This window comes from Schistocerca nitens, chromosome 3 (assembly GCF_023898315.1).
Source record: "Schistocerca nitens isolate TAMUIC-IGC-003100 chromosome 3, iqSchNite1.1, whole genome shotgun sequence".
NCBI lineage: Eukaryota > Metazoa > Arthropoda > Insecta > Orthoptera > Acrididae > Schistocerca > Schistocerca nitens.
In genome coordinates, this window is record NC_064616.1 from 183099348 (window position 1) to 183126556 (window position 27209).

Genomic DNA, 27209 nt, shown 5'->3' on the forward strand with positions numbered 1-27209 from the left:
GTCACACGATACGGTTTATTTACAGAAGCATAAAAGAAACTGGCAGGAGCCGACCTTCTGCGAGATCAGTTTCTGTATACTAAAATAACACGCAAAGCGGTACCTACCCAACGACTGATGTTAAAAGATAGATCTAGGAAACATACATTTATAGCATTTCTACACTCCTGGGAATGGAAAAAAGAACACATTGACACCGGTGTGTCAGACCCACCATACTTGCTCCGGACACTGCGAGAGGGCTGTACAAGCAATGATCACACGCACGGCACAGCGGACACACCAGGAACCGCGGTGTTGGCCGTCGAATGGCGCTAGCTGCGCAGCATTTGTGCACCGCCGCCGTCAGTGTCAGCCAGTTTGCCGTGGCATACGGAGCTCCATCGCAGTCTTTAACACTGGTAGCATGCCGCGACAGCGTGGACGTGAACCGTATGTGCAGTTGACGGACTTTGAGCGAGGGCGTATAGTGGGCATGCGGGAGGCCGGGTGGACGTACCGCCGAATTGTGAGGTCTCCACAGTACATCGATGTTGTCGCCAGTGGTCGGCGGAAGGTGCACGTGCCCGTCGACCTGGGACCGGACCGCAGCGACGCACGGATGCACGCCAAGACCGTAGGATCCTACGCAGTGCCGTAGGGGACCGCACCGCCACTTCCCAGCAAATTAGGGACACTGTTGCTCCTGGGGTATCGGCGAGGACCATTCGCAACCGTCTCCATGAAGCTGGGCTACGCTCCCGCACACCGTTAGGCCGTCTTCCGCTCACGCCCCAACATCGTGCAGCCCGCCTCCAGTGGTGTCGCGACAGGCGTGAATGGAGGGACGAATGGAGACGTGTCGTCTTCAGCGATGAGAGTCGCTTCTGCCTTGGTGCCAATGATGGTCGTATGCGTGTTTGGCGCCGTGCAGGTGAGCGCCACAATCAGGACTGCATACGACCGAGGCACACAGGGCCAACACCCGGCATCATGGTGTGGGGAGCGATCTCCTACACTGGCCGTACACCACTGGTGATCGTCGAGGGGACACTGAATAGTGCACGGTACATCCAAACCGTCATCGAACCCATCGTTCTACCATTCCTAGACCGGCAAGGGAACTTGCTGTTCCAACAGGACAATGCACGTCCGCATGTATCCCGTGCCACCCAACGTGCTCTAGAAGGTGTAAGTCAACTACCCTGGCCAGCAAGATCTCCGGATCTGTCCCCCATTGAGCATGTTTGGGACTGGATGAAGCGTCGTCTCACGCGGTCTGCACGTCCAGCACGAACGCTGGTCCAACTGAGGCGCCAGGTGGAAATGGCATGGCAAGCCGTTCCACAGGACTACATCCAGCATCTCTACGATCGTCTCCATGGGAGAATAGCAGCCTGCATTGCTGCGAAAGGTGGATATACACTGTACTAGTGCTGACATTGTGCATGCTCTGTTGCCTGTGTCTATGTGCCTGTGGTTCTGTCAGTGTGATCATGTGATGTATCTGACCCCAGGAATGTGTCAATAAAGTTTCCCCTTCCTGGGACAATGAATTCACGGTGTTCCTATTTCAATTTCCAGGAGTGTAGATTCAGAGGAAGCTTTTGCCAATGTTGAATGAAATACATTCTTTGAGATTAGGAGGGTAACACGAATGAAGAGGAGCGATGTTAAAAGATAGATCTAGGAAACATACATTTATAGCATTTCTAGATTCAGAGGAAGCTTTTGCCAATGTTGAATGAAATACATTCTTTGAGATTAGGAGGGTAACACGAATGAAGAGGAGCGAAATATTTTCTTAGAACTTCTACAGAAACGAGACAGCAATTATAAGAGCCGAAGCACACAAAAGGGGAGCTGTGGTTGAGAAGGGAGAAAGACAGGGTCGTAACCTATACCTTTGTTATTCACTCAATATACCGAACAAGTTGTGAAAGAAACAAAGGACAGATTTGGAAAGCGAATTAAAGTTCATGAAGAAAAAATAAAAAAAATTGAGGTTTAACTATGACATTGTAATTTTGTTACAGGTGATAAAGAACTTGGAAGAGGACGTGAACGTGGTGGATAGTGCCTTCAGGAGAGGTACTAAAATGAACATCGACAAAAATACAATAAACATAACCGAATGTAGTTGAATTAAATCAGGCGACGATGAGGGAATTAGATCAGGAAGTAAGACACTAAAAGTAGTAGACGAGTTTTGTTAAATCACAATGGATTAAGTAGAGAGGTTATAAAATGTAGACAGGCAATACCAACAAAACCATACCAGAAAAACGGAAATTTGATAACATCAAATAAAAATTTAATGTTAGGAAGTATTTTTTGATGGTACTTGTCTGTGATGTGGACGATTAATATCTCAAACAATGACAGAACTGAAGCCTCTGAAGTGCGGTGCTACAGAAGGACACTCAAAATAAGATGGGTAGAACGAGTAACTACAGACGGGGTACTGAATTGAATTCGTAAGAAAAGAAATTTGTGGCACAACGTTTCTAAAAAGGATTTATTGGTTAATAGGAAACATCCTGCGGCATCAAGAAAGAGTCAGTTTGGTAATAGATGGAAAAACTATACAGGGAGACTAAGGTTTCACAGTAATCCAAGCAGGTTCAAAAATGTTCAAATCTGTGTGAAATCTTATGGGACTTAACTACTAAGGTCATCAGTCCCTAAGCTTACACACTACTTAGCCTAAATTATCCTAAGGACAAACACACACACCCATACCCGAGGGAGGACTCGAACCTCCGCCGGGACCAGCCGCACAGTCCATGACTGTAATGCCCGAGACCGCTCGGCTAATCCCGCGCCCAAGCAGGTTGAAATTGCTGTAGGTTGTAACAGCAATAAAGAGAAGAATAAACTTGTACGTGACGAACCAGCGTGGAGCACTGCCGCAAACCAGTCTTCGGCGTGAGGATCACTGCAACATCAGTATACCTCAGAATGGCTGGAACTAAATGAACGTTGAAATCGTGTAGTTCACGGCCTGGGGCAAAGCTTTCTAGTGGACATCATTTCGACGGTTTGGATGCCAGGTGTTTTAAGTGTAACTGTTTCGCGTAAGTGTGTTATTTATGATGAAGACTGGAGATGAGAAAGAGTGACATTTGGTGAAGGCACATGGCATCTTCTCTCGAATGACAGCAAGGGAGCAGCAGAGAGTAATACCACCATCCGCGGGACGGACCACTATCCACATTGGGTCTCACGGCGTCACTCCGTGAGACACTCCAGAGACGTTCAGAATTTAATCCAGGTCGTTGGAACAGAGTCTAGCATACAGGAACTGTACACCACATCTTCTCCACTTGCCAGCCAAATACTGGTAATTAGGTGTCTCTCCACTACCAGGATTCGAATCAGTTATTTCCGAGGCGCGCGTATCGCACAAACGTGCATTCGCTAGCTAGCCTATGTTGGTACTGATTGCGGTGACCTTTATGGTAAGTGTCAGAGAAAGGACGCAGGCTACAAAGTTAAAGCTGAATCCATTCAAACCCAAGCGGCGCTGTTTGGTAATTCTAGGCTCATTAGCCAGAAATATCGGGAATCCCTACCATCCTTAATCCTAAATCGGACAAAAATCAACTTATCTCCTTCAGCAAAGAGTCTATGAATGCCTGTGTTCGTTAAATCTGTGACGTACCTCTGTTTGAGAAGATCTCAGCATCACAAGCACAGCTATCCTGGCTGCGTTCAGATAAGCGCTGTGATATCCATACGCTCTGTCGTCTCTATTGACTTAACAACGAACACTATTCCTAATATGTCTCCTCAACCTTAAGGCCCTTATCTGAACAACACGACAGAAACACCCGTTCACACCAAAGCAAAATTCTTTCTGTCGCACTCTATCGTTCAGCCCCCTTTACGAAGTCTTTCTAAGTTGCAGGAACCCGACTCTGTACCAACCTCCCGCTTTATATTAGACAACTAAATAACAGTTCCAGCTTCAGGAGGCAGGTAATGCCATGCCTACTGAAGCTACAATAAGGATTACCATTATCCCTGTACTCACTCGTTACCCCTGTACAATTTTATTTCCCTCATTTTCTAGTATTCTTAACCGATGCAGTCTCCTTGAATTTCCTTTTCCCAGAACTCACTATATCAGAAAACATCTGTTTTGTACACCTGTAAATTCTTCTGATACGCGCCACTATCATTATTATTGTTATTGTAATTAGTTCAAATGGTTCAAATGGCTCTGAGCACTATGGGACTTAACATCTATGGTCAGCAGTCCCCTAGAACTTACAACTACTTAAACCTAACTAACCTAAGGACATCACACAACACCCAGCCATCACGAGGCAGAGAAAATCCCTGACCCCGCCGGGAATCGAACCCGGGAACCCGGGCGTGGGAAGCGAGAACGCTACCGCACTACCACGAGATGCGGGCTATTGTCATTAGTATTATCATTATTATCACTATTAGTGGCAGCAACTGCAGTAATACAAATAGTGCCAGTATTAACTTCTATTAGTTCGTATTCAGTATAATTTACTCACACTGCCACTTAACACACTCACGTCATTTTAATTCTAGTTGTCATATTAAACTGTTACTTCTTAGGTAACTAGATGTAATAGATACCGCATCAACAACCTCGTTTACACTGCGTTTTGCGAAGTGAAAAGGCGTTTGTAAAACCAAAATTATACGAAGTACATTTAATATGTGTGTGCAGTGCCCTCATAAGAAGAATCTTTCACAACAAAACATGACAAGTCACCACTTCACAAGCAGATTGTCCAGCAAAACAGTAGAATGTAAAACCAAGTTTTTCAATAAACAAAACCCACTGATGATGGCAGAGAGGTGCCGAAACATGTTTGGGTAACAAGGAAGAAATGGTTCAAATGGCTCTGAGCACTATGCGACTTAACTTCTGAGGTCATCAGTCGCCTAGAACTTAGAACTAATTAAACGTAACTAACCTAAGGACATCACACACATCCATGCCCGAGGCAGGATTCGAACCTGCGACCGTAGCGGTCACGCGGTTCCAGACTGAAGCGCCTTTAACCGCACGGCCACACCGGCCGGCAACAAGGAAGATAACAGTGTTTTGCATTAAGGGCGGAACCCATATCCAATAATGTTAATTGCAAACACTGAAAAAATACAAGAGCTGCAAATCGAAAAGGTGAACAAGTACTGTATCTGTGAAACTCTAGTCCGATGTATGAAAGGCCCTAATCAGATCACATTAAACAAATAAATAAAATAAGAATGGATAAGCAGTGGGGTGTCATTTACTTGAGTCTTTATGTATGTGTTACACGTGGGAAGATTACGTCTTACCAGATATCTCAGGATATTCGCTCTACAATTAACATTACACTATGCTTGGAAAACTTATTTATACAACTTGCATACACTTGTGTTTCTACTGTAACTTGTCTTTTGTAGGCAATGAAGAGAAACCCGCTGGTCTTGCAGCAGAGAGAACACAAATGTAAATAACAATCTCTCGAAAAAATTCGAGAGAAATAACACATCGCTATAATATACTTTTTCCTCTGAAAAGCCATTATTATTAAGTCTCATGAAGGAAACCACTTAGGTTCCATTTATCTTCGATTCTAATTCGAAATGAGCTTAATAATATCGTTAGTAAACGTATTTATATGCATGTGACTTACCATATCAACTTCCTCTTTTAGCTTGCGCTAATTCTGTTTAGTATACACTCCGCTGTACTCAAAATTTGGAAAATTTATTTTTATTTAGCTTTGAGGCCAGGTACCGTTCTGTCGCCGTAGTCGTCAGTCACCTCATGGGCAGAAGTCGTGTGTGCACCTGTCTATGAACTGTATAAATTTAGTTCTGTAACTTTGTGTATTATATTTTATAACGCAGAAATTTGGGACCAGCCCGGAAATAGTCTAAATAAGAGGGGAAAACCGCCCAAAAACCAGAGTCGAAATGGCCGATGCACCAGCCACGTGGCACGTGGACTCAATCGGCTGAGTTTCCTGCCTCACAATTTACCGAGCATCAATCATATCACCTAAAGCAATCTTTTATAGAATATATGGTCACGTCATATGGTACACGAACAGGGGCAGTGCTTTTAGAGGTTCATCTGGGGCAGGTACCAGTTTGTATCCGCGAGAGGAGAGAGTTCTCACTGACCTTCGTCCCACTGTCAACAGACGGGAAGTTGGTCGTGCTAACATGCACCGCAGAGCCGTACATTAAAAGCCCGAGCGTGGCCGTACGGCCAACAGGGTCGTCATATTAACATGACACAGCACATAAACTCCTCAGTACGGTTTCAAACGTTCTTTAAACGAATATTTTTATCACAGCGTTTCCTTATTATATTAAATTTCTTACTCTGATTTTTAAACGTTTCTATATACATTACTGGCCATTAAAATTGCTACACTGCGAAGATGACGTGCTAGAGACGCGAAATTGAACCTACAGGAAGAAGATGCTCTGATATGCAAATGATTAGCTTTTCAGAGCATTCATATAAGGTTGGCGACGGTGGCGACTGCTACAACGTGCTGACATGAGGAAAGTTTGCAACCGATTTCTCATACACAAACATCAGTTGACCGGCGTTGCCTGGTGAAACGTTGTTGTGATGCCAATTGTGAGGAGGAGAAATGCGTACCATCACGTTTCTGACTTTGATAAAGGTCGGATTGTAGCCTATCGCGATTGCGGTTTATCGTATCGCGATATTGCTGCTCGCGTTGGTCGAGATCCAATGACTGTTAGCAGAATATGGAATCGGTGGGTTCAGTAGGGTAATACGGAACGCCGTGCTGGATCCCAACGGCCTCGTGTCACTAGCAGTCGAGATGACAGCCATCTTATCCGCATGGCTGTAACGGATCGTGCAACCACGTCTCGATCCCTCAGTCAACAAATGGGGACGTTTGCAACACAACAACCATCTGCACGAACAGTTCGACGACGTTTGCATCAGCATGGACTATCAGCTCGGAGACCGTGGCTGCGGTTACCCTTGACGCTGCATCACAGACAGGAGCGCCTGCGATGGTGTACTCAACGACGAACCTGGGTGCACGAATGGCAAAACATCATTTTTTCGGATGAATCCAGGTTCTGTTAACAGTATCGTGATGGTCGCATCCGTGTTTGGTGACATCGCGGTGAACGCAAATTGGAAGCGTGTATTCGTCATCGCCATACTGTCGTATCACTCGGCGTAATGGTATGGGGTGCCATTGGTTCCAGTTCTCGGTCACCTCTTGTTCGCATTGACGGCACTTTGAACAGTGGACGTTACATTTCAGATTTGTTACGACCCGTGGCTCTACCCTTCATTCGATCCCTGCGAAACCCTACATTTCAGCAGGATAATGCATGACCGCTTGTTGCAGGTCCTGTACGGGGCTTTCTGGATACAGAAAATGTTCGACTGTTACCCTGGCCAGCACATTCTCCAGATCTCTCACCAATTGAAAACGTCTGTCAATGGTGGCCGAGCAACTGGCTCGTCACAATACGCCAGTCACTATTCTTGATGAACGGTGGTATCGTGTTGAAGCTGCATGGCCAGCTGTACCTGTACACGCCATCCAAGCTCTGTTTGACTCAATGCCCATGCGTATCAAGGCCGTTATTAAGGTCAGAGGTGGTTGTTCTGGGTACTGACTTCTCAGGATCTATGCACCCAAATTGCTTGAAAATGTGATCACATGTCAGTTCTAGTATAATATATTTGTCCAATGAATACCAGTTTATCATCTGCATTTCTTCTTGGTGTAGCAATTTTAATGGCCAGTAATGTACTTCTCAACACAATCTCCACAAACATTAATGCCCTTGACTCATGACCTCAGATGTTAAGTCTCATAGTGCTTAGAGCCATTTGAACCATCAATGCTCTTGTGCCAACGATGAACTATCTTTTTGTACCTGATATAGCTGGGAATAACCTGGATTTCCATTCTCATTATCAAGTCTTTAGTATATTAGTTGTTTATGTGAGGCTCCAGAATCTTACTTTGGTGACAATTTCTTATCCTACAAGTTGCCCCAAATTACGCCAATCGTAAACTGCCTAACTGGCATACCTTGCACATCGTGCAACGATTTACCAGCTATCGTCTTCGACTTAAAGGAATATTCTGAAGGAATTATGTAAACTGTATTATAACAACTAAAATAATCAAATAAAAAAATGTGTGCAAAGGAAATAAAGTTTTCCCACACACAGTTACTGTTTTACCATGCAAGAAAGATATCATGTGCAAGGAAATATTTTTTAAATTTACTTTATCTATTTATTTAATCTACGTTCACATTGGACTGCCTCATTTTAGTACTATACTATGATTGGCTTGAGCAGAAGAGAGCGATACAAAGCACAATTAGGCTAGTTAGGCCGATTTTTAAATTTATTTTCAAAAAATGGCTCTGAGCACTATGGGACTTAACATCTGAGGTCATCAGTCCTCTAAAACTTAGAACTACTTAAACCTAACTAACCTAAGGGCATCACACACATCCATGCCTGAGGCAGGATTCGAACCAGCGACTGTAGCAGTAGCGCCTAGAACCGCTCGGCCACCACGGCCGGCAAATTTATTTTATTTGGTTATTGAAACTACAATCTGACTAGGTGCTCTCTCTTTAATACTGCACTCAGTTTAGCTGAAGAGGGAAGGGGAGGGGAAGGCGAAATTAAGGCAGGGTGTAGTGTCAGTAGGGGGAGGAGGGGGAGGAGGGAAGGGTAGGAGTGTCGAAGGCAGAGGGTGAGGATGTACAATGCACAATTAGGCTATTTAGATTTTATTCACTTATTTTATTTGTTTCGTTATTGAAAGTACATTCTGACTGGCTCTCTCATTCTGATACTTCACTGTAATTGGCTGGAGAGGGGGAGGGGTGTTTCATAAAGAGCAGTTGAGTTAGTTCCACCATCTTTGATTTTTTTGGCTGGTTGAAGATAGAGGAGGGTGGGGGAAGGGCTGGGAAAGCAAGGGGAGGGGGAGGTGATGGGCACGAATATGTAATGTGATCAAGGTCAAGGTCAAGGTCAAGGTCAAGGGCAAGGTCTAGGTTGTAGGATCAAGATTGTTAGCCTTGTATGTAGATAACACAATGGTCAAAGGTCAAATTGGGCCAGAATGCCGACAGCCACACTAATCATTAAAAACTAATGATTAAACAAATACCCAGGTCTGGGTGCTTTACAGATGACACAATAATAATATTTCCATAAAGACAACTTTTGTGAAGTTGCACAAAAGTGAAGTGCAACAAATGCAAATGCAGAAAAAGAAAAAGTGCGTTCCGAAAACCGAAAAATCGCGAAGGGTTGATTTGCGACCAAGATTTTTTCGAGTTCAACCTCGGCCAACAATGAGGGATAATTCTGGTGACAACAGAACATGTAAAAAAGCAAAATAAACACCTTGGGTAAATTATAGGACAAATGTATAAAGGAAAACTGTTTTTAATTTAAAAACCTCAAAACGTTGAAACGTATTATGCATACTATATTTACAGAATGACCATTGACTATGTACATAAAAGTGAAACGCAACTATTGTAAATTACGCTTGATATGCAGTATGTTTAAGACAAAGAAAACTAACTGATAATATTTTGAAGATATCTCTTTTTGTTAAACTACTTGTAAACGTGGTAAATGCTAAGAAAAGGTTTCATTACTGTATGGCACATAAAGCCTGATGGAGATGCGTAATGTGATCCGATTAGTCCACTTTTACACAATTCCCACACGAAGGATGTTTTTGCAAATGGACAACATCAAGGGGAAAAGCAGTGATCAAATTCTATTATTTAAATTCAGAAACATTTTGGAGGTTTTGTAATGGCATGGGCTACCGATTAGTGATTTTCGGTGAGGTCTATTATTACAATGGGAGTTAAAGTAACTCGACAAGTTGCAAGGCCTAGGAAAAAATTTATTTCACCATTTTCATTTAATGACACAGGCATTGCTCGCGACATGGATTCTATGATAACGCCCCACTCACATTATTCCGTTACTTTGAGATTACTGAACCGTACCGTTGAAACTAGATACAAATGTAAAAACACGCATAAAATACAGCGACAAGGAGAATCTGTACAGCAGGTTAATAGTGTGTTACACTATCCACATAAGCTGATAACATACATCTAATAGAACTTATGACCTCAGCTGCAACCCAAAGAGAATACAGAAAGAACATTAAAATGTTTTGAAAACATACACTGGAAATCTTGACTGATATGTAAATGCTGATAACAAAAGATAATTTACAAATATACTTTAGTGACCAATATAAAATCGAACAGGGCTTTACATACTTGGTTTGGAGAGCACCTTCAGTTTTAAAAAAATTGGCTACTGTTTTATCCTATGCCTGGTAAGAACTGCCGCGAAACCTGGATGCTTATCACCTTCATGATCACTTCAAAATTTCGAAAAAAGAAAGAAATTGTAAGAGGTTGGATGACATAGTTACATCGTTTTTTATGGTTTGTAAATTTGGTTTGTTGTTACGTTCGTTTTCTTATCTCTTAGTTGTCCAACAAACGTGTTTGCTTATATTTAAAATACATTCTTCCTAAAACTGAAATCCTGATTTATGTACCACAAGTATTTGTTCTCTATTGAAGAAAATACAGTTTTTCAGTTTGATGTTAATAAGTCATGTATAATACCGTAATAGTTTCAATCCTCTTCATTCGTTGTACTCATCAGTTCATGAAATCATAAATTAAGTAGAAAAATTTCATACAATTCAGTAATAAACCTTAAATGCCGCGTCATAGAATTTTTATTCGATAATTGATCTCAAATGCTGTTTTTGCAGATTATTTCGGTTGGGTTGTTTTGGGACAGCGAGGTCATCGGTATCACAGGATTAGGGAAGGCAGGCGGCCGTGCCCTTTCAAAGGAACCATCCCGGCATTTGTCTGGAGCGATTTAGGGAAATCACGGAAAACCTAAATCAGGATGACCGGCCGCGAGATTGAACCGTCGTCCTCCCGAATGCGAGTCCAGTGTGCTAACCACTGCGCCATCTCGCTCGGTGCAGATTAGTTACCACAGAAATTCTCCTGGTGGGGCAGCACCTCAAGTTCAACGTACGGGTCCAGAAATACTAAACACAGCCCTGTATATATAGATAATACTAGCCATGTTCCTTTATTTGTGTGTTATGCTAACATCTGCATCCCATAGACCTGAGATTTACGGACCTTCATTAAGCGAAAAAGTTGTAGCAGGTAGTCCGTTGAGGCGTAGTTAATGTCAGAGCCTTGGCTAGTGCATGTAGACAATCAGTACCTTCGCTGTGCAATAGCAATGGTAAGGATACCTACGACAATGCCAGATGAGTTATTAAACACGGTTTTCAGAAAGTCCTCCACCAAAGAAGATGAAGTATTTTTTCCAGATTTTGTTTCGGATGTATGTTATACATCTCGTCCTAAGCCACTGAAGCGATTTCAGCCTAACTTGGTACACATATCATTTACTGTCTGCAAAGAATCATCTATCAGTGGCGTAGAGGTGGAGGTGAAGAAGCAGTGTAGCCCACGACGCGAGATTGTCCATAGTTTAGTCATTCAGTATTTGAGAATGGGAGCACGTAGAAACTTGCAACAAACTTTACACACAGTTTGGAACTTTTACGGAACTTTTCCTCGCTGACGATCCCCACAAAATGATGAAAGATAAAAAGTTTATCGCGTACTATATTTTCTCTGTTCTTGCAGTAAAACTGTCAGATGAAGCATGACATTTAAATTTATAACTTCTTTACTACTAACTGTATTCGTGACACATTTTGCAGGCAGTATTTACATTTGCAGCTGAATAAACCAGAACCACATAATTCAGGACATACGACGTCATAAACATTAAATGCGTGAAAATGTACCGCATCATGCGAGACGATTAAATTTATTGATTCATAGCTAAAAACTCTATTCGCAACGCATTTCGCAGACACTATCCGCATATGCCGCTAATTGAACCTAGAGAATTATATCACTATACAACATGTAGTTCAGAAGATATGACGTCATAAACAATTAGATGCGTGAGAAACTGCTGCATCATGGATCACGTTTTAATTTATTAGTTCATTACCACTAACACTATTCACAAAAAATTTATCAGGTGGTAGGTACATATACCAGTGAGCTGCGTGAAAATGCATCTGCAGGGCGAGATCTACTAGATATAGAGATGGAACATGTTTGCTAATATGCGTGAAATATGTTAAATGTCTGTGAAAAATATTTGACATGTGCATATGCGAACAAAGTCATGAACATAAAAAATTCATCCTAATCCCTGGAACGATTTCAATCAAATCTGGTACACATATTAGTTACAGCCTGCAAAGAAATACTTTAGGGGGAAGAACCACCAGACTCCTGTAGGGATAAGTGTGATAACAGGGAGAGAGAAGGGAGGATGATGAGATGGACAGGCAGAGAGGTGAAGAAGGAGACAGGTAAAGATAGGAGGAGGAGGAGATGGACAGAGATAAGTGAGGAGGAAATGGACAGATAGAGGGGAGAGAAGGAGAATGACAGAGAAAGGGAAGAAGAGAAGATGAACACAAAAAGGAAAGGGCAAAGAGATGAACAGGGAGAGGGGGAAGAAGAAGATGGATAGAGAGAAGGGGAGAGGGAGATGGACACAGAGGGGGAGGTGGGGATGGAGAGAGAAGAGGGGATCAGGAGATGGGCAGAGAGAGGAGGAGGATGAGATGGACAAAGAGAGAGGAGGAGAGGATGGACAGAGAAAGTGGATGGAGGAGATGGAAAGATAGAGGGGCAAGAGGTGATGGAAAGAGAGGGAGAGAAGGAGATGGGCAGAAGGGGAAGGAGTAGATGGACAGAGGGGAAAGGATCAGGTGGAAAGAGGGGGGAAGGAGCAGAATAACAGAGTGGTGGGTGAGGTAGGTGGTGGGTTGAGGAGGTGGACAGACAGAGGCAATGGTGGAGATGGACAGGTAGATGGCAGAGGAGAAGATGGACAGAGAAATGAAAGAGGAGGCGATGTATACAGAAAGTAATGTGGAAGAGATGAACAGAGAGAGGGTGGAGATGGGCAGGGGGATATAGACAGAGAGAGAGAGGAGGAATGAACAGAGAGCGGGGGATAAGGAGATGGTCAGAGAGATGGGGAGGGGGGGGGGGGGAGAGAGACAGACAGAGAGAGAGATGGAGAAGATGGACAGCAGAGGAAGAAGCAGATGAAGAGAGGGGGAACGAGCACGACAGAATGTGGAAGGGGTGGAGGAAGTGGTCAGGGAGAGGCGATAGTGGAGATAGAGAGTGGGGTGAAGGAGCAGGAGGACTTATAGAGGACTGGACCAGGGTACTCAGTTGGTCGCTTAATAAAGGCAAGTCATCCAGTCCAGACTGTACGTCAATTAGTTTCCCTCCAGAGTATGCTTATATAATAGCTCCAGAGTATGCAGCCGTATAAAACTGCTGGCTCTATGCAAGATCTGTGCCTAAGGACTGGAAAGTTGTACAGATCCCACCAATACACCAGAAATGAAATAGAAATAATCCGCTGTATTACAGACACATATCATAGACGTCGATCCACAGTAGAATTTTGTGATATATACTACGGCTAAAATTCATGAATTACCCCGAAGAAAAATATCTATTGACGCATAGTCAGCACTGTTTCAGGAAATATAGTTCTTGTAAAACACAGCTAGCTCCTCACTCACACGAAGTTTTGAGAGCTATCGACAGGATATTTCAGACTGAATTTATATTTCTAAATTTCCAGGTTTTTGTCACCACTTCTCACAAGCGGCTTCCAAACAAATTACGTGTCTGTGGAGTATCGTCTCAGTTATGCGACTGCATTTGTGATTTCCTGTGAGAAAGGTCACAGTTCGTAGGAACTGACAGAAAGTCATCGAGTAAAACAGTTGTGATATCTCGCGTTTTCCAGGAAATGTTATAGGCCCTCTGTTGTTCGCAAACTATTTAAACGATACAGGAGACAATCTGAGTAGGCCTCTTACATTGTTCGCTGGTGAGCTGTCGTTTGCCGTCTAGTAAACTCATTACAAAATCAAAATCAATTATCAAATGATTTAGACAAAATATCTGTATTGGGCTAAAAGTGTCTGTTGACTCTAAGCAAAAAGAAGTATGACGTCATCCATATGAGTAGTAAAAGGAATCCTGTCACACGATAAATTACACAAATTTAAAGGCTGTCAATACAACTACATAAGCCTTCAAAGGGATTATTATTACGAACAACTTAAACTTAATACATCCCTTAGATAATGTTTTGGAGAAGGCAAACGTTTTATTTGCAGAACGCATAGGAGGTGCAACAGATCTACTGAAGCTTCTGCATACACTACGCTTTTTCGTCTTGCTCTGGAGTACTGTTGCGCGCTTGGGACCGTTACAAGAGAGAACTGACAACGACAACCAAAAAGTTCAAAGAAGGGCAGTTCGTTTTGTATTGTCGCGAAATAGGGAGACTGGTATGTTATGCGAGTTGAGGTGGCAATTACTAAAACAAAGGAGTTCTCGTTGCTGCGAGATCTTTTAACGAAATTTCAATTACTAACTTTCTCCTCTCAATGCGAAAATATTTTACTGAGGCCTATCTATATATGGAGGAACGATAATTGGGATAAATTAAGAGAAATCAGAGCTCGCCCTGAAAGATTTAAATGTTAGCATTTCCTGCATGATGTTCGAGAGTGGAACGGTAGAGAAATGGTTTGAAGATGGTTCCAAGAACACTCTGCCAAGCACTTAATTTTGAAGTGTGGAGTAATTATGTAAGTGTACGTCAAGACCTCATCTACATCTCCATATGCATGTACGTTCTGTGTATAATCGATAAGTTCCGATACAGGATATATATTTAAATGCGGATATTAAAAGTCGTAGCCGTCGATTTATAAATGAATGTCGAAAGAATGACTGCATTTATGGACCACTACGAGCTGCAGTTAACGTAATGTTACTCTGATTTCTATAAAGAAGGAAATATCACAATAATTAAACGTCAAAACATTATGTGCCGAGAGTGATGAAAAATTGCCACCGACTTGAACTTATAGTACGACCTAAATAAAATACGAAGACACGCTTTTAAACAATTTTTTTTTTCACCAACGAACGTGTTTCAAGCCTAGTAAATGGATGCGACATTTTGCTACCGCACGAGTAATGTCAACACCGAGTGCCAAATGCAGTACCGCGCATTCAGTATTGTATGAAACGTTTACTGCCTGTACTTAATGAGCTCCGCAGAAAGTGAAAGCCATTATCTCGCAAAGCCGTTCTCAGAGCGGTAATGAACTGGAGAACTGCAAGAGCCTTGTTTCGAGGAAAGGAAAATGAGGTCTTGTAAATAAAGTTGAGCACACGCTCGGGTTGTGGAAAGGATTTATCAATAGGATTTCAGCAGTGTCCTATTCAAAGGAAGTCTCGCGTCACTTGCCTGAACCAAGATAAGAAAAACCACAGAGAACCTAAATCTGGGTGGCACGACGGGGATCTGAACCATCGTCGTCCCGAACCCAAGTCTAATACCACTTTTGTCGGTAGCCTTGTGAGAACATTCCAGGGGTGTTACTTGGGATTTAGAACAAAGGACTATCTATGCCGGCCTATTTTTTTATGCTGTTGAAAGACGAGCCCTACGTTTCCGAGAGCTATGGTCATACAGAGAGTGATCATAACCTATTGCACAGTGATATGGTCATACCTAATCATCAAGGGCACCATGTTTACATGTTTGCGTAGTCTAATTTCCATGTGAGAAAACTTCGACATCAACACATCCACCTAAAGTTACACTATCACACCACTACAGACTCTACCTCCTACTAGGTAACAGCATCGAGGCAGCGAAGTTCACGACACAGCAACCATCACAAGCTAGTCCAAGGTGACATATGAATGAACAAATGACAGGCCACCATCCGACAAACTGGCCGTACTGGATCCCAACTGTTTCCTATGAAAAATCTTGGAACCTAATAGTAAATAAGAACGGACCCGAAAAATTACAGACCAATAACATTAACAACGATTTCGTACAGAACTGTTGAGCAAATAATAAGTGCGAATATAACAAATTTCCTTGACACAGAAAAGCTTCTGTCCACAAATCAGCATGAATTTAGAAATCATCGCTCGAAACTCTGCATGCCCCTTTCTCGCACGATATCCTGCGAACCATGGATAAGGAGCAACAGGCAGATTCCACATTGCTTGATTTCTGGAACACATTTGATACGGTGTCCCATAGTAGAGTGTTAAAAATGTCCGAGCATACGGAATAGGTTCCCAGGTATTTGAGTGGCTCGAAGAGTACTTAAGTAATTGAACTCAGTACATTGCCTTGGACGGCGAGTAATCATCAGAAGCAAGGGTATCGTCAGGAGTGCCCCAGACAAGTGTGATAGGGCGAATCTAGTTTTATATAGATATAAACGATCCGATGGATAGGGTGAGCAGCAATCTGGGACTGTTTGCTGATGTCGCTGTAGTGCTCGGGAAGCCTCGTTGTTTTGAGTGATTGTAGATTGATAAGGAATGACTAAGACCAAATTCCTATTTGGTGTGATGAAAGACAGCTTACTCCAAATGTAGAAAAAATGTAATTTAATGCAAGTGGGTACGGAAAATAAACCTATAAGGATCGATTACGAAATTAGCGGCGTGCTGCTTGACGCAGTCACATCCATTAAATATCCAAGCGTAACGTTGCAAAGTGATATGTGACGCAACGTGCCAGTACGGTCGGTGGTAGGAAAGATGAATGGTTATTTTCGATTTATTGGGAAAATTCTAAGAATGTATTGCTCAGCTTTAAAGGAGACCACGTATTCACTAGTGCGAGCCATTCTTGAGTACTGTTCGAAAGTTTCGGATCTTCACCAGGTCGTATTAAATGTAGACGGCGCTGCATTTCAGAGGTTTGCTGCAAGATGTGTTACTGGTAGGTTCAATCAAAAATATTACGGAGATGCAGAGAGAACTCAGATCGGAATTCCTGGAGAGAAGACTGTAGTGACTGGAATCAGACAAAACCCGGAAAATCTAGAGTACCAGTGGAGATTAGACGACTGGCAGAGAGCGTCGACAGCGATCCGCCAAAGGGTAATAACTGGACAACAGGAGAAAAGGACAGACAACGGAGACGACAGCGCAGAATAAGTTTAGCGAGCAAACCACGAGAGAAAACAAACTAAGACGTAGCTAATTCAGAACCAAGACAACGAGGTCTAGTGACATGAATCAGTAATGCAGAGAAATCACATGTGCCGCTGTACTGCCGGCTTTAAAGAGAAGCCGCGGGCGTCAATAAGCCGGCTCAGTGGGCGTATCCAGGCAGCCGCGCCCGCGGCAGCGGCGGCGGCGGCGGTGGAGGTGGCGGTGGCAACAGTGGCAGGAGCGGTGAGGGAGGGGGGGGGGGGCACATAAGCGCCCACACACGTAGCCGCGACGTCTAGTGGCTGGCCGTCATCGATTTCCACATCGTCCGGCAGGCTTTAAACTCCCCGGGCTAGGCTACCAGAAAGAACATTTTTTTCCTTTATTTTTCAAGAAACACTATCGGCTGACTGCAGAACGAGTCTACTGCAGCCAACGTACATCTCGCCTAAGGACAGTGAAGGCAAGATAAGTGAAATTATGGCTCGTACGGAGGCGTACGCACTACTGGCCATTAAAATTTCTACACCACGAAGATAACGTGCAACAGACGCGAAATTTAACCGAAGGGAAGAAGATTCTGTGATATGCAAATGATTAGCTTTTCAGAGCATTCACACAAAGTTGGCGCCGGTGGCGACACCTACAACGTGCTGACATGAGGAAAGTTTCCAACCGATTTCTCATACACAAACAGCAGTTGACCGGCGTTGCCTGGTGGAACGTTGTTGTGATGTCTCGTGTAAGGAGGAGAAATGCGTACCATCACGTTTCCGACTTTGATAAAGGTCCGATTGTAGCCTATCGCGATTGCGGTTTACCGTATCGCGATATTGCTGCTCGCGTTGGTCGAGATCCAATGACTGTTGGCAGAATAGGGAATCGGTGGGTTCAGGAGGGTAATGGGGAAAGCCGTGCTGGATCCCAACGGCCTCGTATAACTAGCAGTCGAGATGATATGCATCTTATCTGCATAGCTGTAACGGATCGTGCAGCCACGTCTCGATCCCTGAGTCAACAGATGGGGACGTTTGCAACACAACAACCATCTGCACGAACAGTTCGACGACATTTGCAGCAGCATGGACTATCAGCTCGGAGACCATGGCTGCGGTTACCCTTGACGCTGCATCACAGACAGGAGCGCCTGCGATGGTGTACTCAACGACGAACCTTGGTGCACGAATGGCAAAACATCGTTTTTTCGGATGAATCCAGGTTCTGTTTACAGCATCTTGATGGTCGCTTCCGTGTTTGGCGTCATCGCGGTGAACGCACATTGGAAGCGTGTATTTGTCATCGCTATACTAGCGTATCACCTGGCGTGATGGTATGGGGTGCCATTGGTTACACGTCTCCGTCACCTATTGTTCGCATTGACGGCACTTTGAACAGTGGACGTTACATTTCAGATGTGTTACGACCCGTGGCTCTACCCTTCATTCGATCCCTGCGAAACCCTGCTTTTCAGCAGGATAATGCACGACCGCATGACCGCATGTTGCAAGTCCTGTACGGGCCTTCCTGGATACAGAAAATGTTCGCGTGCTGCCCTGGTCAGCACATTCTCCAGATCTCTCACCAATTGAAAACGTCTGGTCAATGGTGGCCGAGCAACTGGCTCGTCACAATACGCCAGTCACTACTCTTGATGAACTGTGGCAACGTGTTGAAGCTGCATGGCCAGCTGTACCTGTACACGCCATCCAAGCTCTGTTTGACTCAATGCCCAGGCGTATCAAGGCCGTTAGTACGGCCAGAGGTGGTTGTTCTGGGTACTGATTCCTCAGGATTTATGCACCCAAATTGTGTGAAAATGTAATCACAGTTCTAGTATAATATATTTGTCCAATGAATACCCGTTTATCATCTGCATTTCTTCTTGGTGTAGCAATTATAATGGCCAGTAGTGTATGTGTGTGCAATTCATTGTCAGTATTTGAGTTGCAGTCCTCACTGCTATCCATCGTAATGCACGATATTTTTTATTAGTCCAATAAGACAGGGGGCCCATTGATTTCAGTAATACACATTAGGTCGTTCATTAGTTTAATAGGTAATGTCTTTCGTGGCTTAATAGTACAGTTTCAGTAAGCCGAAGCGGGTCGCATGCTCATCTTCTGAATTAATCTATGAGTCAGTTCCATTTTGCTTTTTATATTTTTATACTTAGCACGTTTAGGGAAAATTGTCAGAGTTCGCGGCTGTCGAAAAATTTCCTTCATATTGGTGCTGTTTCCTTCGAATAACTGGTTCACTTAGAGAAAGGCTGAAATTACGATTAGTTCCCTCACCTAGTTCTTAACAAGAGTTATGTGAACAATGTTGACCGCACTATGCGTCTTTGAGGGAGAATCGAAGTGGATTCTGTGTCTATGGATGACTCACGGTCCTTTATCACATAATAATTTCAGTCCCACACACATTTCTGTATGCCGTCACAAATAATGCTGCCAAGGTTGTTTCGGCTACTCTATAGGTTTCGCTGAGACGCCCTCACTCGCCGGCCGGAGTGGCCGAGCGGTTCTAGGGGCTACAGTTTGGAACCGCGCGACCCCTATGGTCGCAGGTTCGAATCCTGCCTCTGGCATGGATGTGTGTGATGTCCTTAGGTTAGTTAGGTGTAAGTAGTTCTAAGTTCTAGGGGACCGATGACCAAAGAAGTTGAGTCCTATAGTGCTCAGAGCCATTTGAACCCTCACTCATCCTCCATACAATCCCCGTTCTCTCCCTAAGTGATTTTACCATTTTTGGAGCACTGAAGGGAGATATTCGTGGCCGTCGATTTGCTTCTAACGAAGAGCTCCACGCCTGGCTACAAAAATTGTAAATTGTGGTAAGATCTAATGGGACCAAACTGTTTAGGTCATCGGTCCCTCACCTTACACACTACTTAAACTAACTTACGCTATGGACAACACACACACACCCATGCCCGAGGGAGGACTCGAACCTCCGACGGGGGAAGCCGCGCGGTCCGTGCCAAGACGCCCAAGACCGCGCGGCTACCCCGCAGGGCGCCTGGCTACAATCGTGGTTCCTTAGGCAACCGCAAACATTTTCCCATGAAGGCATTGATCATCTTGTTTCACAGTGGTAAATGTATTAACAGTTGCAGCGATGACTTTCGATATAATATACAATTTACTTACTTTTTTTCCATTTTACTCTTTTTCATTTGATTGCTCTTTATAGTTTGTGATATTTGCTGTTCATCTTCAGAATTTACCTGATAGGAAAATGAGACGCTGGCCCTCGGTGTGTAGCTACACTTCAAGCTGCTACCGCCTTCAGGATAGCTAACACGGCATCACGTTCCAGTGTTATTTCTCAAATTTGTCATGCTCTCGCCTCAACCCCATAGTTCCTTCCTAAATATAAAAAGGTTTCACTCCTCTGTGAAAACCGACGACCAGTAGTTGCGCACATATCAGTGCACAGTATTTGTCAATTCTGCTTAAGTAAATTTAAACTTTAGGTGCACAGTGCATTTCAGTTACTACAATTTTGGCCCTTGCCGGTGCTATGGTTGTGGGGCTGTCTTTGCTATACACGTACATTTCAATGATTAACCTTGATTAACCAGTGTAAAAATTCGGTGTTTGATTCGCACTTGTAAATAAGTTCGATCACGATGCTTTGAAGGCTAAACGAAACGGAATCTTTTCTTGAACTCCACTTGTTCGAATAACCGGGATAGGTGTACCGACACAGAAGCTCTTTGATCAGACGGTTGTAAAACAACTTTTTATTTACAGATTTGAAAGTGAGCTTCGTGAGTTTCAAATTACCCTACTGAAGTAACGAAAATGTTCAAATGTGTCTGAATTCCTAAGGGACCAACTGCTGAGGTCATCGGTCCCTAGACTTACACACTACTTAAACTAACTTACGCAGAGAACAACACACATCCCCATTCCCAAGGGAGGACTCGAACCTCCGACGGGGGGAGCCTTGCAGTCCGTGACATGGCGCCTCAAACCGCGTAGCCACTCCGCGCGGCGAAGTAACGCAGGAGTATGAATTCTTCTGTACTGATCGTATGGTATACAGTAGGCTCGTGAAAAAAGAACTGTGTAAGCAACTTTTTAAAGGATTTGGAACGACTACATGGATAAAAACTGTCGCCTCTTTAAAATTTCGTTAAAGACAACTGGTCTTGCCCCTTAAAAGAAATACAAACAGAAGATCTGAACTTTTATAATTTTATTTTTCTTCATGCGATGACCAAGTTATTGCGAAATCGGAGCAGTCCATTTTCTCATAGTTAATGATACTGACCATCTTTTTTTCTATAGAATCAATCGTGATTGCCAAGAACTTTCGTTAAGAAAACGGTATTCTGATATTTGCACCACTGTGACATCGAAGTACATACTTTTTGCAGACTGTTTATGAGAACGGCGTAAAATCAAGTCGTCCTGTGCGACAGCAAATAACTGACAAAAATGAGAGTGGTTCAATCCTGTATCCACGACAACACCAGGCGCTCGTCCAGCGAGTCAGGTGGGGAGAGTGATAAACTGTGCAGTCCGGAAGTACGAGGAATGAGCAGCATCGTAAACAGGCAGGCTGCACCTGGCCACAGCAAACGCTTCACGCTGTCCGCCGGCCGTAGCATTCATCCCACGATGGACTATAAACAACTTGATCGTCTCCGTCCTTAAGAGAAGATGGATCATTTTTACCTGGATGTCTACCACATAAGGGAATTAAATAGAAATCAATATTTAACGTGACTTCAACGTCAAGATCATTAGAGGTGGGATACTAGCGCTGGCGGAAGAGTTGGATGATTATGTTTGGTTTGTGCGGTCATCAGCGCCCGTACAAAGTCCCAGTTTTCACACAGCCCAAATTTTGTCCACAGTTCATTCTAGCCACTGTCACGAATGATGATGATGATGAAGACAACACAAACACCCTGTCCCCGGGCAGAGAAAATCCCCTACCCAGCCGGGAATCGAGCCCGGGACACCGTGATCCAAAGGCAGCAACACTAGCCGCTAGACCACGAGCTGTGGACGAGTTGGATGAGGGTATCGGGAATATCAAATGAACCATTCTGGCATTCACCTAAAGTGATTTAGTGCTGTATGGACCTAGATTCGGATGCTCATCCACCCAAATCAGATGCCGGTGTCTCACGTCAGCATCCACCGACCACTCTCCAAGACTTGTGAGCAACTTTGGAAGGAGAATGGGTGTTATTGACTCAGCATGAGAGTGATGACAACATTCGTTGTCAGGCCTGTATTGGTGCCAGAAATGGCCACACCCCGTGCTGAGCACATTAACCAGTTGTCAGAATGTGTGTGCAAATCCGTTAAGTTGGAAAAAAACCAAGAACATTTTTGTCTACAGTTATTCATGTTGCAGTTGATTACGTTCTGTATTCATTACACTGTCTCTACTTTGCTATCACCTGTTTATACTGTTTTCTGGCAAAATAAACACAACTTTGCAAAATTTCCGTTTGTTGCTTTAATTTTGGACACAAGAGTATTTGGTACAATGCAACTATTTGCAGCTGCTTACATGAGTATGTTAAATTTATTTTTCATACGTAAATTTTTGCAGATCAGCACGAAATTCACCTGTAAATAGATGGAGAAACGTATAAAGGTTACTCAAAATCTGAATGAATATTCGGGTTTCAACATGTCATGTACAATGAAATCATCAGGTCAGCAGCAACAGGACGGAGACGGGAAGCGACCTATGCCTTTTTATAGGTCGATCGCAGGATTCTGCTGAGTATTTCATGGAAACCACAGAGAGCCTCAGACAACACTGCCAGATAAGAATTTACACTCTGCCACCTAGCTCGAGGCACTGATACAATAAATGTTCTATGTAGATGTAGAATTCGAATATATTGGTGCTGATTGCCAATTTTCTGTATCTATATCCCCAGACAGCAAGTCGATAGTCAGCGACATACTCTACGAAAGACCTCAGCTGCGGCTGGCAAAGAGGCTTGCACGAGCAGTAACATGGGCCTGGCCACAGACGTCGTGCAGGAAATAAAACTGGTCAGCTTGCCAGCATGATCTCACCTTGTGTCATGCTGTGGTCTAGTCTCTGCTATATCTGATTGAAGGTATGCAGACAACTACTAGCGGTCATTAATGTGGGGTGTGTCCACCCTCACCTTTGTGGTGGCTTGAGGAGACTTTCAAAGAGGAGTCTTTCTCAAGAACTGAAACCATTGAAAGTAGTGAGTTTGGACGCTGGTGTCTGAGGCGAAGTCGACGTTCTATCTCATCCCAAAGGTGTTCAGTAGGGTTCAGGTCGGGACTTTGGGCAGACCAGTCCATTTCAGGAAAATTTCTGTCCACAAACCATTGCCTCACGGATGCTGCTATATGAAAGCGTGTATTGTGATGCTGGTAAAATCTCCGAACTGATCCTCTACCGTACACAATCCGCAATGCTGTAAAATGTGTTCACACTCTTCCTCACTTAGCGTTTTCTTTAGTGGAATAAGGAGACACAACCCGAACCACGAAAAACATCCCCATAACCTTAACACGATCTCCTCTGTATAGATGATGGCAGATAACTTTCAACAGGAATTCGCCTAACCCAAACACTTCCACCGGACTGCCACAGCGTACAGCTTGATTCTTCACTCCAAATCACTTGTTCCCAGCGATCCACTGTCCAGTGCTGTCGCTCTTCACAGCACCTCAAGCTTCCCTTAGCACTGACTTCAAAAACGTCTGGATTATGAGGAGGTGCTCGACCACTATACCTCATTCCTTTTAACTCCCTAACGTAGAGTCATGTGCTAGCTGGACTGCTGGTGGCACTTTAGAACTCACGAGTGAGTCCTTCCGTTGATTTTTTGCAAGAAACCTTCGCAATTCTCGACAGTTCTTACCCGTCTCTACAGGAGGTCCGCCTAGTCTTGGTTTGGCCGCGGTTGTTCCTTCGCGTTTCTACTTCACAATCACATCAGCAACAGTCGACTTCTGTACCTTTAGAAGGGCCACAATGTTCGTAATGGATTTGTTACTCAGGTGACAGCCAGTAACTAGTTCACGTTCGAAGTAACTGAGCTCTCTTGTACGACCCATTCTGCTGTTATTGCTTCTCTCCTCCCCATGTCCTTTTAAATGCTTGCGGGTTCGCCTCTAGTGACATCTAGTGGTCAATTCCGTATCATATGGAGTGTACGGATACTTTCATTTTACTATTTTAAAAACAGTCGTAGGTTGCAGAATGAACTGCATTAACTTAGGAACAACGCATTTCGCCCGGATAGGGCATCATTAAGCACTACGTCTTCAGGCTGCAAATGGCCCATCGGGACCATCCGACCGCCATGTCATCTCCAGCTGAGGATGCGGGTAGGAGGGCGTGTGGTCAGCACACCGCTCTCCCGGTCGTTATGATGGTTTTCTTTGACCGGAGCCGCTAGTATTCTGTCGAGTAGCTCCTCAGTTGGCATCACGAGGCTGAGTGCACCCCGAAAAATGGCAACAGCGCAGGCGGCCCAGATGGTCACCCATCCAAGTGCCAGCCACGCCCGACAGTGCTTAACTTCGGTGATCTGACGGGAACCGGTGTATCCACTGCGGCATGGCCGTAGGGTATGATTAGGTTATCTGAAAATATAAGGGGACGACAATATTGCAGTAAATCCGACGTGGGCCTATCGCGGACTACTTAAAAGCAAAATAAGCTTCAAAAATCGGCCGAATAAAATTATATTGACTTATTGTAATACTGTTGTCCCCTGATACTTTCAGATAACTTGATGATGCCCTATCCTAGTGAAACGTGTAGTTATTAAGTTAATAAAAGAACATTCTGCAGCCTACGACTATTTTTTAACTAGGAGCGATAGAAGGTTGCTGTACCACCACCCCAAGATGGAATGGGGTAATTTTTACGGATACTTTAGATCAGGTAACGTACCTTTCTGACACTATGAACATGTGACCACACTTATTGGATGTCACTTGGAAAACGCTTTGAATTGCAAATACACGGACGCTGAAAGATTTTCGTGATCCTGGACTATGTGGATTCTTCCCTAGGTTTGTGTCCATAACCTTACGACGACGTAGCGCATTCTGGTTTTGCAAGCTGCCGAGTGATAATTGTTAGTCGGTTGGTTGGCTTGGTGCAGGAGACCAAACAGAGAGGTCATCGATTCCATGGGATTGGGGAAGGATAGGGAAGGACGTCGGCTGTACCCCTTCAAACGAACAATTCCGGCATTTGTCTGAAGCGATTTAGGGAAATCACGGAAAATCCAAATCAGGATGGCCGGACGCGGATTTGAACCGTCGTCCTCCCGAATGCGAGTCCAGTGTGCCACTGCGCCACCTTGCTCGGTATGATAACTGGGTATCTGTCTCTACTGCCAAGGAAACCTCCCCATCGCACCCCCCTCAGATTTAGTTATAAGTTTGCACAGTGGATAGGCCTTGAAAACTGAACACAGTTTAATCGAAAAAACAGGAAGAAGTTCTGTGGAACTATGAAAAAAATAAGCAAAATATACCAACTACGTAGTCCATGCGCAACATACGCAACATCAAGGATAGTGTAAGCTTAGGAGCCCCGTGGTCCCGTGGTTAGCGTGAGCAGGTGCGGAACGAGAGGTCCTTGGTTCAAGTCTCCCTCGAGTGAAAAGATTAATTTCATTTTCAGACAATTATCAAATTTCAGGCACTCACACATAATCAACTTCGCTCTCCAAAATTCCAGGACATGTTCAGATTTGCTTGGACATATGCAGGATTTGACGGTCTACACACGGAAAAATTTGAAAACGTTAAAAACATATGTTTTGGTAGAGCACAAGGAAAACTGTGCGACTGTGAAACTGTTGCATTCATTTGTTGCAGTTTATGTGAAAAACTCTTATGTTTTCATCACTTTTTTGGGAACGATTATCACATCCACAAGAAAACCTAAATCGGGCAAGGTAGAAGAATCTTTTTACCCATTCGCCAAGTGTACAAGTTAGGTGGGTCGACAACATATTGCTGTCATGTGACGCACATGCCGTCACCAGTGTCGTATAGAATATATCAGACGTGTTTTCCTGTGGAGGAATTGGTTGACCTATGACCTTGCGATCAAATGTTTTCGGTTCCCATTGGAGAGGCACGTCCTTTCGTCCACTAACCGCACGGTTTTGCGGTGCGGTCGCAAAACACAGACACTAAACTTATTACAGTGAACAGAGACGTCAACAAACGAACGGACAGATCATAACTTCGCGAAAATAAAGAAAGTAAAACTTCCACCCGAGGGAAGTCTTGACTCAAGGACCTCGCATTCCGCAGCTGCTCACGCTAACCACGGGACTACGGCGCTCCTAATCTGACAGCCTCCTTGATGTTGCGTACGTTGCGCATGGACTACTCAGTTTGTATATTTTGCTTATTTTTTTCATAGTTCCACACAACTTCTTCCTGTTTTCTCGATTGATCTGTGTTCAGTTTTTCAAGGCCTATCCACTGTGCCAAATTATAACTAAATGTGAGGGGGGTGCGGTGGGGAGGTTCCCTTGTGAGCAATAAAGACAGTTTGTTGCACTTTATCGGGTGTGATACAAATAAATTAATCTGTGATATATGAATGTAAAGACAATGAGCCGGTTTTACGGTCTTCAAGACAGGTTCCATTCTCATTCTCTCTCTCTCTCTCTCCTTTTTTTGAAAAAAAAAACAAAAAAACAAAAAAAACAAAAAAAAAAGAAAAGAAGAAACTACGACCGCCTGCTGCGCCCAGACACTCCCCTTCGAGCGTCGCACTCGTAATGGAGTCACCCGGGTATTCCTGCGTGAGGGAGGGAAGAGTTGGCACGCGGATAAGGCGCACGTCCCGGAAAGCGCGCCGTTGAAAGCGTTCCCCACGCACCTGCGTGGCGTGGCACGTCCGGTCGGGCACCCGAGTTCACGCAAAACGAACGAGGATGTGCGCTCCATTAGCGGTTGCCAGACGCTCCAAGTCGGTAAGGAGGCCAGCGCTTTCTGTATCCACTGACCGCCGGCTGGGGC

The 27209-nt window shown here is 44.1% G+C and overlaps 1 pseudogene; it reads right to left on the reverse strand.

The window, feature by feature from the left end:
• Positions 1–24666: 24666 nt before the first annotated feature.
• LOC126250165 (5S ribosomal RNA) lies at positions 24667–24783 on the reverse strand (annotated as a pseudogene).
• Positions 24784–27209: the final 2426 nt, after the last annotated feature.